General features: G+C 42.4%; 1 long non-coding RNA gene across 1 annotated transcript in view; it reads right to left on the bottom strand.

The window, feature by feature from the left end:
* Positions 1-3,896: 3,896 nt before the first annotated feature.
* LOC108634356 overlaps positions 3,897-15,189 on the bottom strand; it is a 32,834-nt gene continuing 21,541 nt past the window's right edge. The window contains exon 2 of the long non-coding RNA XR_001917580.1: positions 3,897-4,455. This is a non-coding gene — a long non-coding RNA (uncharacterized LOC108634356). The remainder of the gene's footprint in view (positions 4,456-15,189) is intronic.

Raw genomic sequence — 15,189 nt, 5'->3', positions numbered from 1 at the left:
CCCCCAAAGGGAAACTGGCTTGGGATTTTTCCATTGGCTTTATATATATATATATAAAATATATGTATATGTATATATATATAAATATATGTATATTTACTTTGGCGGGGGGGAACCAGGTAGTACATTCACATGATTCAAAAATCAAAAGATACAAAAAGGAACATAGTGCAAGCCCCCCTTACTCCTCTGCCACATGGTTTTCCTGCCTGAGGTGCAGGAAACTGAGGTGCCCCAGTTTCTTGTCTCTTTCCAGAGGTGTTTTATGCAAATAAAGGCATAGCCTATGTAGATATATATATATATATATATATACTTTATATATATATATATATATATATATATACTTTTTAAAGGGTTATTGTCTAAACCTTGAGTTGTGAACACAGCCTAAAGCTCTCTTTTGGTCTCTCTGGCCTCTCTGTGTTCCTTGGTGAGAGATAGTGAAGGCCTGTGGGGCTCCTGGGAGCCCTGGGTTTTCCTCAGAGGTTGGTCTTTCCAGGCTCATTTTTCTGGCAGGCCCTCCTGCACACAAGACTTTAGATTCTTTTCAAAGTCCTTTCATCTAAGATAATTCATCAAGCACTCACAATAGCACATGAAGTGCAGGAATTATTCGCCCCACTTTACAGGGATAAGGAAACAGACCCAGAAAGGTCGAGTAACTTGCTGAAAAGCAACAAGTACTTACTCTTGTTGATGTGAGGGGAGGGTTGCAGAGCAGCATGAGGCTTGGACCAGCTTGGACTTTGGAAGCAAGAAGAAAGTTGTTTACTCCAAAGTCACAGTTTAAAAATATTTTAGTGGCACTCAGTGTGGGATTGAGGGGGAGGGAACGATGGGGAAGTAAGGGAACTTGTAGTTCCGGCTGGGTTGGCTTCCTGGCTCTGCCACTGACAAGGGGCAAGTTACTTCACAGTTTGTGGCCTCAGTTTGCTAATCTATAGAGTAGAGATGATAATACCCACCCAGCAGGGTGGATAGTGACATAGTATAAATAAAAGTGATTTGTAAAATGGGGTATATTCTAAGCCTTGCTTTGTGTTATTAGTATGGTTATGATGGCTGGTCCTTTCCGGCAAAAAGGCGGATGTTTCCTGAAGGGAAGGTAAGCTCAAACTGGGTACAAAGTTGCCCTTCCCTCAAGCCACCTTATCTAAAAAGACCCTCTCTGGCTGAGCGAATTGTAGATCAGCCCTCCAGCCGGACCAGTCTTCCTTGCCAGCTCAGAACCTCCTGGGCTGTTAGAACAGCCCTGGGGCCTAAGCACAAACACTTCCTCAGTGGATGTCTTGAATTTACTTTGATCTGTAACTTTACCTGCAGATCAATTCTTTTTATAAAGAGTTTATGTATTTATTTTTCCTATTACAAAACTAGATCATGCTTATTAAGAAAACTGGGAAAATATTGAAAAGTGGAAGAAACCAAAATTAAACTATCCTTATATCTTCTTCCTCCACAGAAGCCCACCTCAGTTAATATCTTGGTGTATTTCCTTTCAGTCTTTTTTCCTCTAGGCAATTAAGATAATTCTTAGCAAAGAAATACTTTTTTCTTTTTTAAAACAGCTTTACTGAGGGTGTAATGGATAGACAAAAAGTTGCACATATTTAATGTGTATAATTTGATGAGGTTAAGACTGAGCGGAATAACTCAATCTGTCTTGTTTGTTTTGAGAATACCACTTTTGTTTGGTATTTTAATTGTAAAAAATGGAAAATGATTCCAAGTTCCATCTATGAGATTTTTTTTTGCCTAACATTTTAACAAGAATGGAATGAAGAGGAATCCTGAAGGCCATTGCTGCTTCTGCTGCTGCTGCTGCTGCTGCTGCGTCACTTCAGTCATGTCTGACTCTGTGCGACCCCATAGATGGCAGCCCACCAGGCTCCACCATCCCTGGGATTCTCCAGGCAAGAACACTGGAGTGGGTTGCCATTTCCTTCTCCAGTGCATGAAAGTGAAAAGTGAAAGCGAAATCTCTCAGCCGTGTCAGACTCCTTGCAACCCCATGGACCACAGCCTACCAGGCTCCTCCATCCATGGGATTCTCCAGGCAAGAGTATTGGAGTGGGTTGCCATTGCCTTCTCCTGAAGGCCATTGAGGCCACTGAGGTGGTGCCATCTCTCAGAACAGGCCTGGCCTAGGTTCAGCAGCTCACTCTGGGGCTCAGCCAGCAGAGCTGGTGCTGCTGAGAAGGTAGCCCTGGATGCCCAGTGGGAAAGGGCTCCTTCTGGTTCAGGCCCATTCCTCTTGAGAGAAAAATGAAGCACTAGTATTCACCACTTTACCCTGTAGTTGTGTCTTGTGGTTGAGTCCTTCACAGGAATTTGGGTGATGACTTTGGAAGGTGGGTCCCTTAGGAAGGATTTGGATATCAGACCCAGCAAGCTTTTGAAAGGACAAATCTTGGCGGGTGGTTCTTCACAGGCTGAGAATTCAGAGTTTTTGTCTTTCTTGGCTTCCCCCACACCCCCACCTGCCCCATTCAGTGCCTCCTCCCTCTTCTATTTTTTAAAGTCTTACATTTTGGTATAAGTAAAATTATCCTTAAGCTGAGTGTATAATTAGAATTGTGGGCATTTGAAGTGACTGGTATTCCTAGCCGTCCAGGTACTCCAATGCTGTTTAATAGAAGTTTGGCTATTCCCATCCAGGGAGGCCTGGCGTGCTGCAGTCCATGGGTCACAAAGGCTTAGACATGACTGAGCAACTGAACTGAACTGAAATGAACTGATTCCCATCCCAGCACATGTTCAAGGCTTTTTCCACTCCCTTCTGCGGAAGCCCTTCCTCCTCTCAGTAGCCTGGAGAAATACAACATCCTACAAGGCCCAATTCAAATATCATCCTCTTTGAAACGTTCTGGGATGCTGCCCTGGCCTGGTAGGTTGCTCTCTCCTCAGTGTTCTCAGAGTTCAGGACTCCTGTTTGTTACAGAGCATGAAGCATGTTGGGATCTGGTTCCTTCTCCTTTGCCTTGTCTGGGAGTCCCTAGATGGCCAGGATGGGGTTGTGTCCTTGTCTCCCATCCAAGTCCCAGTAGCTGTAGGAGCTGCATACTTGGTGAATCAAATTCCAAAACTGTGACATTTGGCTGTCACTTCTGCTTTCTTATCTCTCTCGAGACCCCCATCTGCATTTTGCCATCTTTTCTTTGCCTTTGCTGCTGCTGCTGCTAAGTCGCTTCAGTCGTGTCTGACTCTGTGTGACGCAATAGATGGCAGCCCACCAGGCTTCCCCGTCCCTGGGATTCTCCAGGCAAGAACACTGGAGTGGGTTGCCATTTCCTTCTGCAATGCATGCAAGTAAAAAGTGCAAGTGAAGTCGCTCAGTCATGTCCGACTCTTCACAACCCCATGAACTGCAGCCTACCAGGCTCCTCCGTCCATGGATTTTCCAGGCAAGAGTACTAGAGTGGGGTGCCATTGCCTTCTCCATCTTTGCCTTTGAGGTTATAGGAAAACCAACACATTACACCTGTATCCCATTTTCATCAAGCGTGCTTGATGGGAAGTAGCCTCTATTCATCAAGATGTCCCTCTTGGATCTGACCTGCCACCTGCTCTTCCCATTGCTGAGTCACTCCCTAGGCAGGATAGATTCTCTCTGGGGAGCCAGCAAGGCCTTCCCCATGGTTGCAGCACCTGTATTCCTGTGAGCTCTGGTCAGGCCCTAGCACAGGTTAGATAGAGCTTGGCTTTCTGTCCCCGGGACTTAGTGGAAGACACATTAGTTTCTCAGCAGGATCCAGCACTCAGAGTCACCCTATCAGGCTGGGGCAGAGCAGAACAGGGAAGCAGCAGGGTTAGTCTTTATACTTCAGTGAGAGGAAATGTTCACAACTATGTGCTGTTAGTGGTACTTCACAATGAGGAAAATGGAAGAGAGGTAGGTTTGCAAAGATTTTATTAAAAAACAAAATAAATTTGTAATCCTGAAAACAACACAGGTGGATTTCTCCCCATCTGTGACCAGATCCCCCTCCCCCAAGGTTCCACCTGGATGATCCTGAGGCCCAAACCCTGACTCTCATCTCCCTACTGTCCCACCAACTGCCAACCAAATCTCCATGCTTTCCTCCAGCTTCTGATCTGTCTCCTTTAAGAAAATAAAAATACCCCCTCCCCAACTTGCCTAAAAATAATTTTCAAAGATTAGAAACGGCATCTGTGTGTTTTTTAAAAATAAACACTTTAAATGTTGGAAATGTTTGTCTTCCCCTAGGTCTAGTTGAGGCCTCTGGGGTGCCTGCCTGCTTCATGCTAGGAGGCCAGCTGCCACTTGGTGCCCCTTGGAAATTTTCAGGAAGTAATTTCTTCCAAATTTCCCCTGCAGTCACAAATTCCACACACTGCTCGCATAAACACGCTGTCTTCATTATAGGCACTGCTCTTTGGCTCTGGAAATTTGATCTCTTTTTGTCAACTAGACCACATGCTTCAGATTCCCTGCAAATAGGAGAGAAAACAAAATTCAAAGTCAAGTAACATATGTGAACTATACCTCAATAAAGCTGTTAAAAAAGGCACTTTCATTTTGGGGCTTGTTCTCTTGCTGTCCTTGGGAACCCTGCCCCCCCCCCCCAACATAGGAACAAGCTCAGGCTAGGCTGCTGGATGGTGAGAGACATCTGGTCCAGTTACCCCAGCAACCACCAGCCACCCACCAGGCATGTGAGTGAGGCCTTGGACAGCTGGCTGACTGCAGTGCTAGGTGAACTCAGCCAAAACCAGAAGAACCGCTCAGCTGAACCCAGCCCTATTGCCAACTCACAAAGTCATGAGCTAAACAAATGGTTGTTTTAAGCCACACATACACACATGCACAAATTTGGGTAATACTTTTCAGAGTATATACTTCACTAATTGCATCAAATCTTTCCGCATCCCCAACATTTCTTCCCCCGCTTAGCAAGGTACAACCCTTTTAGCATTTTCTCTCACGAGCACCTGTGAAAGATGAATTGGGGATTTCCCCCTACTCTCAGGTCTAAGAATCTTTGAGGGAAAAGCAATCACTTGAAATCCTACAGCACTGGTCCCTCCACAGTCTTCTTGACCTACTTCCCCAAGCCAAAATACTGGGCTCCAAACCCTACTGACCACTTTCACTCTAAAACAGGAAGGATGTTCCATGAGGGCAAGGACCTAGCTGCCTTACTTTTGGTTGATATCTAGCACAGTGCTTCATACATAGTAGGTGCTCAATAAATGGATAAATGGAAGAAAGGAAGGAAAGAAAAATCAGCACCCACTTGCCTATCTAGTTTAATTTTTAATACAGTATTAAATATACACAATGGAATATTACTCAGCCATTAAAAAGAATACATTTGAATAAGTTCTAATGAGGTGGATTAAACTGGAGCCTATTATAGAGTGAAGTAAGCCAGAAAGAAAAACACCAATATAGTATACTAACACATATATATGGAATTTAGAAAGATGGTAACGATAACCCTGTATGCGAGACAGCAAAAGAGACACAGATGTATAGAACAGTCTTTTGGACTCTGTGGGAGAGGGAGAGGGTGGGATGATTTGGGAGAATGGCATTGAAACATGTATAATATCATATATGAAATGAATCGCTAGTCTAGGTTCGATGCATGATACAGGATGCTTGGGGCTGGTGCACTGGGATGACCCAGAGGGATGGTACGGGGAGGGAGTTGGGAGGGGGATTCAGGATGGAGAACACGTGTATACCTGTGGCAGATTCATGTTGACGTATGGCAAAACCACTACAATATTGTAATGTAATTAGCCTCCAATTAAATACATTTATAATAAAAGAATAAAATTTCAATTAATAGAAACTTGGAAAAAAGTAAACATACAGTAAAAGTGACTTTCTTTGCTATGTGCAGTTCTATGATTTTTAACACATGTCAAGATTCTTAAGACAGATTGGTCCCATTACTCATCAAAATTTCTTCTGCTTTCTTTTTGCAGTCACATCCTCCCTTCCCCCTCTTACCACCTGGCAATACTGACCTATTCTCCATCACTGTAAGTGTTGTCTTTTTGAGAATGTTATATAAATGGAATCATCAGTATGTAACATTTTAAGACTGGATTCTTTCAAGCAGCATAATGCCTTTAATTTTCATGCAAATTTTTAGGTAAATGCAAATTTTTAGTGTATCAAGTTTATTCCTTTTTGGGGGACAGTACTTAACTTTGTAATTTTAAAATTACTATAGATTTATAGGAAGTTGTAAAAAAAAAAAGTACCAAGAAGTAGCCTTCACCAAGTTTTTCCAAGCGGCAATATCTTACATAATTATTATTTAATATCCAAACCAGGAAATTGACACTGGTATAATTCACAGACCATATTTAAATTTTGCCAGTTTTATATGTACTTATTTGTGTGTGTGTGTATATTCTATGAAATTTTTATCACATGTGTAAATTTGTGTAACCCCCACCACAAAAGGGCTTCCCTCATAGCTCAGTTGGTAAAGAATCCTGCAATGCAGGAGACCCCAGTTTGATTCCTGGGTCAAGTAGATGCCCTGGAGAAGGGATAAACTACCCACTCTAGTATTCTTGGGCTTCCCTTGTGGCTCAGCTGGTTAAGAATCTGCCTGCAATGCAGGAGACCTGGGTTTGATCCCTGGGTTGGGAAGATCCTCTGGAGAAGGGAAAGGCTACCAATTCCAGTATTCTGGCCTGGAGAATTACATGGACTGTGTCCATGGGGTTGCAGAGAGTAGGACACGACTGAATGACTTTCACTTTTATTTTCCACCACAAAAAGATACAGAAGTATTCCATCACCAAAAGATCTCCATCAAGCCACCTTGTTAACTCCCTTCCACCCCCTATCTTTAAGCCCTGACAACCACTAATCTGGTCTCTAGGTCTATAACTTTGTAATTTCAAGAATGTTATATAAATGAACTCATACAGTATATAACATTTTGAGATTTTTTTTTCCCCTCACTCAGCACAATGCTCTTAAAGATCCATTAAGGCTGTTGTGTGCATTAAGTTAGTTCCTTTTTGTTCGCTGAGTAGTGTTCCATGGTATGTAACCCACCAACACTGTATGAAGGATCTAGTTTCTCAGCATTCTTGTTAACATTTAGTGGTGTCACTAGTTTTTATTTTGACCATTCTGATAGGTGTGTAGAGATCTCTCATTGTGGTCTCAATTTTCATTTTCCTAATGGCTAATAATGTTGAACATCATTTCATGCACTTATTTGCTGTCTGTATATCCTCCTCATGTCTTTTATTAATTGGATTTCTTTTTTACTGTTGAGTTTGGAGAGTTCTTTATATATTCTAGATATAAATCTGTTGTTGGATATATGATTTGCAAGCATTTTATCTCAGTATATAATTTGTCTTCACATTCTTCTTTTTTGGTCAAGCCATGTGGCTTGTGGGATCTTAGTTCTCTGACCGGGGATTAAACCCAGGCCCTTGGCAGAGAAAGTGTAGAGTCCTAAACCACTGGACTGCCAGGGAATTCTGATTTTTCATTCTTCTAACTTAAGTTTTTGGATCATGGCTTGGGTGTTTTCAACCCTTAAGTTCATAATCTCTGGATAATCTTTGATTCTTCATCTTTTACTCTCCACATCTTATGAGTTGCCAGATCTAACCTCAAGATGTCTTCCAAATCTGTCCTCTCTTTTCTGTTTCCCTCTCTCCACCTTAGTCATAGCTCTTGTCACTCAGGTCACTGCAACAGCCTTTTAACTGGTGCCCCCACTTCTGGAGCTGTCCCCCACACAATTCTAGCTGTGATCACATGCCTCCTCTGCTCCATAATAACTTTAGCAGCTCCCTAGTACCTATGAATGAAATCTAACACCTTAGCTTACATGTGTCCCATCCATACTTTCCCATCTCCATGTGAGCCTTTGCGTGTGTTGTTGACTCTGCTGAGGAGACCTACAGGGGGTCCTGGTGCTGAAGCGAGGGTGCTTCCATCTGTAAGAATAGCCAGAGCTTGATGAATGAGTGAGTGCACAGTTGAACAAAATCCCATGTCTGAGTGTCCCAATGACACATGTTCACAGAAAGGAAAGGTGGGTGCTGTGTTCTCTACTGCTCTGTCTCACTCTCTAGTTACATTTGGAGGCAATTAAGAAAAACAACAGAAATAGTTTCCACCAAAAGTTGATGATGAGCAATATTGAGTTTGGGTAACAATGCAAATGTAAGCTTAAATAATGCCCATTGTTTTCCCCTCACATCTAGCTTTTCCATCAGTGGGTGGCAGCCTGAGAAAATTCTAAAGGCCAGCATGGTCTGCAGCCTGGAGAGACACAGAGTATAGATCAGAGGGGCAAACTCAAATGTCTATAGAGGCCAAGAATATACTGGATGTCAGTAGAACAGACTGGGGGTAAGACAAACAGATCCCTCTGGATCCTTTTCCTTTTCCCTACTTTGCAGAATGGCCTGAATGTAAGAAATAATTTCCTCTTTTCTTAACTCTATTACAAAAGAAAACAGCACCAAAATGGTGTCAACAAGATGAGAAATGGAAACTCACACTTGGCCTAGAGCAGGAGATACAACAGGGAAAGGTGGAATTTGTGGCAAACAGGAAGGTACCTGCTTACAAAAGGGGGCAGCTGCTACGTGGTTCCGGCCATTCACTAGTGAGCAGGAATGTGGGTCAGATCTTTCCACTTTCCAAGGGAAGTCAGACATTCACATCTTTATACAGAGTTTTCATAGTGTGAAATGTGGACAACTGCTTTAAATGTTTAAAGAATATCACGTGGCACATTAATCTGATAGGCTAAACAAAACAATTTTGGAGAGAAGATGTGGCTCACAGGCTCCTAGTTTGTGATCTCTGGGATAGTTCTGACTTATACCCATGGCACCCCATTTCACTCTCAAGTATCTTGGTTTTGACAATACATTAGATCCTCATCCTACCTCTGATGTACAAGAAGGAGTACTGAACTGGGGCTCAGGAGGCTTGGGTTCTATTGATTCATCGACTGACTAATTCATCTGTTCATTCATTTATTCAATCAACATTTATTGAGTATCTATTCTTTGCCAGTACTAGGTGCTTGTGAGCACTCTACTCTTTCTCATTGTTGCTGCTAATTAATAGACTTTATTTTTGGAGCAGTTTTAGGTTTACAGAAAAACTGAGCGGAAAGTGTAGCGACATCTTATATTCCCTGTTCCTCATCTCCCCCCAGGAGGCAATTTCCCCTAGTATTAACATCTTGCATTAGTATGCACATTTTTTATAGCTGATGAATGAATATTGATACACTATTATTTAGTCCATAGTTTACATTAGGGCTCACTCTTGGTGTTGTACAGGCCTATGAGTTTTGAAAAGTGTATAATATTATGTATCCATCATTACAGTATCACACAGAATAGTTTCACTGCTCTAAAATTCTTATGCTCCACCTATTCATCCCTCCTTCCTTTCCTTAATCCCATCACAGCCACTGATATTTTTACTGTCTTTATAGTTTTATCTTTTCAAGAATGTCATATGGCTAAAATCATGCAGTATGTAGCCTTTTGAGAATGGCTTCCTTTACTTAGCGATACACATTTAACGTTATTCTACGTTTTGTCACTTAATAGCTCATTTCTTTTTAGTGCTGAAAAATATTCCATTGTCTGAATGTACCATAGTTTATCCATTCACCTACTGAAGGACATCTTTGTTGCTTCCAAGCTTTGGCAATTACGAATAAAGCTGCCACAAACACTCATGTGCAGGTTTTTGTGTGGACATGAGTTTTCATCTTATTTGAATAAATAGCAAGGAGCAGGACTGTATGTTAAAACTATGTTTTAGTTTTGTAAGAAACTGCCAAACTGTCTTTCAAAATGGCTGTACTATTTTGCATTCCTACCAGCAATGAATGAGTTCCTGTTGCTCTACATCCTTGTCAGCATTTGGTGGTGTCATTGTTTTGGTTTTAGCTATTCTATTAGGTATGTAGTAGAACTCACTGTTTTAATTTGTAATTCCTTAGTGACATGATAGTGAGCATACCTTAATGTACTTAACTGCCACCTGTGTAGCTTCTTTGGTAAGGTGTGTATTAAGACCTTTGGCCCATTTTTGGATTGGGTTGTTTTCTTATTGTTGAGTTTTAAGAATTCTTTGTATGTTTTGGCTAATTGTCCTTATTGGATATGTGTTTTGCAAGAATTTCTCCCAGTCTGTGGCTTGTCTTTTTATTCTCATAATTTTTAGTCTTTTTAATGTAGAGCAGTGCTGTCCAATAGAACTTTCTGGGATGATGGAAATGTTCTATATCTATGCTGCCCAATATGAGAGCCATTAATTACCTGTGGCTATTGAGCACTTGAAATATGGCCAGTACAAGTGAGGAACTGAATTTTAAATTTAATTTTAATAACAAATTCAAATGGCCACATGTGGCCAGTGGTGACCATATTGGACAGTACAGATATAGAACAGTTCCCTTTTGCTTTTTTTTTTTCTTCATGACATTGACTGGGGTCGTTCTTATTTGCTCTTTCATTTATAACCTCCCTTTCAATCCATTAGGAAGTCCTGTCAATTCTACCTCCAAAATATTTTCTAAATCCACCTATTTCCCTCCAACCTTCACTGTGATAACTTTACTCCAAGCCACTGTCACCCCTTGCATGGACAACTCTAATAGCCTCAACATTGGTCTTCTTGCTTCCATCCTTGCCACCCACAACCCTTCCTCTATATAGTAGCATGATTATTTTGTTAAAACTTAGGTCAGATCACATTACTCGTATGCTTAAAGCCCTCTAAGGCTTCCAATCACACCTAGAATAAAATTCAAACTTAGCCACCAAGCTCTGCAGGGTCTGGCCTGTCCCTGGTCTCTTTTCTGCCTCTGTCCTCTTTGCACTCTCTGTTCTGGCCACATGGGACTTCTTTGTGTTATTGGAACACACTAGTCATTTTTCCCTCTTAGGGCTCCCCCTTCTTTGCACATGTTATTCCTTCCACCTAGCATGCTCTGTTCCTGGATATTCTCATTCCTGACTCTTCTTATCACTCAGGTCTCAATCCAAAAATCACGTCTGAGGGGCCTGATGACTACCTAGTCTAAGTTGTCACCCCCAGTCACTCATTTTCTGCCACATGATTCTATTTTCTTCACTGCACTTAGCACACCAAACACATCTTGTGAGGACTGGGATGTGTTAATCTTGTTCATCACTATTGTTAGCCACTTTGACAGTGCACAGGAATCAATCAATTAGTATTCACTGAAAGATACAGTTCTTGCAATTAAGGAGCTCTCAGTCTAGCAAGGAAAGCATATATGGAGACAGACACATCATAGTCCATAGCAATAAGGCCATATAATACCAGTCTGTACAGAGTGCTGAGGGCATTTGAAGAGAGGGCGTGGAAGGCTTCATGGAGGAGGTGTCATCTTAAAGGGCAAATGGAGAGAGAATGTACCAGGCAGCAGGAACAGAGCACGATGTATAAAAGCACCTGCAAAGCTTTTGTGGCCAGAGCACAGAATGAGGGTCAGGGACAGGTTTGTTTGTGTGGGTGTGTATGTGTGTGCACGTGCAATGAGGCTGGAGAGATTGTTCGAGGTCAGATCATCAAGGGTCTAGAAGGCCATAGTCTTATCCTAGAGGCCATGTGGAGACTCCAAACAAGTTTAAGATGGGGAGGAGTCTCATCTAGTGTGATCTAGGGCTAGAGTAACTTCCCTAGTAGCTGCCTCATCACATCAGGCTTGAGGGTCTCACTCTTTACCTGGGAACAATGGCAGAACAAAGGATTTCTAGGAAGCCTTAGGTATGTGCTGAAATGGATGGGTGATTTTAGTTTTTAGCTCTTAATTGTTAACTATATTGTTTGTCTTAGAATGTAGATCCCTCTTGTCATCAGAAAGCCTTTCAATGACAATTAGTATAACCGCCAGTTACCACTTGTCTGCCTCTGACCTGAAATAAACCTGAGGCTGTGAATTAATCCCACCAGGCTTCTGGCATCTATAGGATATCAGCACTTAAAGGATAGTACCCTGATGTTTTGGGTGCTCTGGTTTTAACTTGCAAGGGACTACTGCAGTCTCAAACTGAATTGAAGCGATTTCTAAAATAGCCTATGATTCATTTTTTCTCCCCCCCGTGCCTAAATCTGCTGGCTCCATGTGGAGGGATAGGCACCAGTAACTGGAGAGGTGACATCACAGGAGTGGGCTGCATGCCTGCCAGCCAGGCAGCTTGTAGAGCTCAGCCTCAAGCAGTCTATCTGCTGGGCCGGGCGATGCCTCCCAGCCACTTTGGAGTCATAGCTCTAGGTTCTTTGGTCCATGAGCTTTCTCCACATTTCTTTTTCAGACAAAAACTCTGGGCTGGGAAATCCAGGATAATGGGAATAGCAGCAGCAGGAAGAATAATACAGCCTTACATCTGTATAATGATTTAGAGTTGTGGAAGCCATTTGCTCCATTTTGCTCTTCCCAAACAGCAGTGGGAAATGGAAGCTGGGGTTTTAGACCTGAACTGGGGTTGCACAAAAGAACAAAATGCTAACATTCCCTGTTCTCCACAAGGTACACCATGATTGGGCCTTGGATGCCACCAGAAAGTCAGAAAGATTCCTTTCAGCTTCTAGGTGCTTCCTCGAAGAGTAATTCTCCAGGACAAACTGCCTGGCAGGCACAGTCTATGAACCACGCTATCCTGATGGAGCCAGCAAGTAGTGCCAGTCCCAGCACTGTCAACTCTTTCTGTGCACCCTGGCTTACAGTCCCCATGGTCCCAAAGCCTTTTACTGGAGCCAAAGTCATGGCCTGTGACTGTGGAGGGCTGAAGGTAGGGTGTGTCTTGAACATCTGGAAATGCCAACAGCTGCCAGGGTAGCTCAAGAGCCCGTGAAAAGAAAAAACACCAACATATCAGTCATCGTTGTGGATCCTGCAGTGAAGAGCCACTGAGCCTTCTCGTGAACAGCTGAGGAGTAGGGTGAAGGGCGTCTTTCCTTGGAGAAGCCATAAAAATAGTTTTGCAGTGGTCTCGTGTTGGCTTTGTGATCTTCAAGCACCTGGTCTTGGCATAGCTTGGTGTCTCCAGTGCCCCACTGCCATCACTAGCATAAGAAGCCTCCCTGCCTGACTCCCCTCTCCTGCTCCTCCATGCATCATGGCTACCAGGCTGGACACCAAAGGGGTGGCATACTCTTGCTTGGACTTCTTGGTTTTATATTAAATTTCAGTGTCACTTGTGTGTGTGCATGTGTGCTTGTGTGTGTGTGGTGGTGGTGGTGGGGCCTGGCGGGGAGTGGGGTGGACATGACAAACCCACAGATGCTTAACAGTATTGTGAGAGCGGAAGTTGCTGTGGCTGCTGTAGCTGCCATCACCGTCAGCACCACCACTATGTGAATTCAGAAAGACCCACTGAAAGACCACACGTGCTGGTTAGTGCCATGAAAATGTCATCTTGGTAAACCAAGATGCTATACTCAGGCAATTCTGTCTGTTGGAAACCTTGGCGGGGTATAAAAGTGATCCTTTGGAAATTTGAATCTGTAAACCCATATGTGGCAAGTGACAGGCAAGAGGAGAACATCCTTGCCTCCAAAGCAGAGAGGCCTCCCATAACTTGTTTTCCAGCTCAAGGGAGATATGTGCGCCTATGAAAATAGATTAAGGATCACTGCCTTGGCCTGTTTTAGAGATGTGAATAAAAATCTTGGCTGGGGACTGCCTCCTTTCTGGTTGACTGATTTTTCAATTGATTTGTATTTATTAGCTAATGAAATTAAAGTTGTAAAAATGATAACAGAAACACAATAAATCTCTCCCACAACTGGCTGTTTCTATGTCACTATGGTGCATTCCTCACTTTGATTACTTCAAAGTCTATTATTTTGTTCTCAATTATTCTGTTTTTCTGGCACTGGAGAAAATCAATTTGTTTTATTTTCTCTTATTCATGCACTCAATTATACTCTTCGGGCACATTTAATCACTTTGATGTTTTCATTTTATGGCCCATCTCTAGGCACTTCAGCTGCATTGCTGCCAACGGGCAAGCAGGACTAATTTGCATGTCACAATAGACGTGAAATTCTAACTCAATTTAGAAATCTTTATGAAATCTCCCTCCAAAATATGCTTGGAGCTGCAAAGAGGCAGAAGGATGTGAGTAAACCAGAAGCCTATAAAGATGCTTCCCTTTCTCAAACACTGAGAGCTCTTTGGTGGCCTGACTGTAGATTCTGGATGTCCCTATCCAGGTACAGCAGAGCAGTTCACAGGATGGGATGTTTGCAGAGCTTCCCCTGGAACTTTGTGGTGAGAATCTTGCAAAGGCTGTCCTCAGCAGCAAGGCCAGCGAGATTGGGCCTGCTTACTCTGGCATAAACTGCCCCTCAGCACTGCTGGATTTGGCGGCTGTGCTAAAGACAGCACCTGAATCTCAGTTGGTTAAAGGGCCTCTGGGTAGATAGAGAGAATTGTCAACAGTTAGGCATTCCAGAACCCTGAGTGGTTTAACCTTATTTTCTCTGATAAGCTCCAACTCCCCATTTGCCCCTTGATTATTTTAGAGCTAAAGGCTGGAGGGGACTAAAGTGATATAATTGCTTTAGGCATGAACTTTGAACAAACAGAAAAAAAGCTTAATTAAACAACTTATAGGTCTCCAACTATTTTTCAAAAGTTTTTGGTTTGTTGTATGCAAAGCCCAGCAGCTCCACCCAGCAGAAGGAAAATTTCACATTTCTTCTTCTAAACGTTGGTATGATCTTCATTTTCTCATGTGGAGTCCCAGCTCCCTTGCTTCTTTACTGTGTGAACTTGTGCAAGCTAATCAACCTCCCTGAGATCTATTTTATGTTAAACAAGGCTAATAACATTATCTACTTCAGAGCTAGGTTTGTTTCCTAAACTTCAGAACTGTCAAGAATTTTGCCCTGTTCACATATCACTTATGTCAAAACCTCTCTTTTCTTTTACACTCTTAAAACACTTAAATTCATCCAAAGCAAGGTGTCTGTGAAATCAAAGTGTTTGATGTGGTAGATAGAATTTTTTGAATATACATAAAAACATATTTACATGAAATAAACCAAATTCATTCCTGTTTCAGAATCTTTGCTCTTGCTCTCCTGTTCATCCAGAATGTTCTTCATCCCAATTTTTGAAAAGTTCCTCCCTTTACTGCATTTAGATCTATTCCCAA

This window comes from Capra hircus (assembly GCF_001704415.2).
Source record: "Capra hircus breed San Clemente chromosome X unlocalized genomic scaffold, ASM170441v1, whole genome shotgun sequence".
Taxonomy (NCBI): domain Eukaryota; kingdom Metazoa; phylum Chordata; class Mammalia; order Artiodactyla; family Bovidae; genus Capra; species Capra hircus.
The sequence above is the reverse complement of the archived record's forward strand: the minus strand, read 5'-3'. Positions and strand labels throughout refer to the sequence as shown.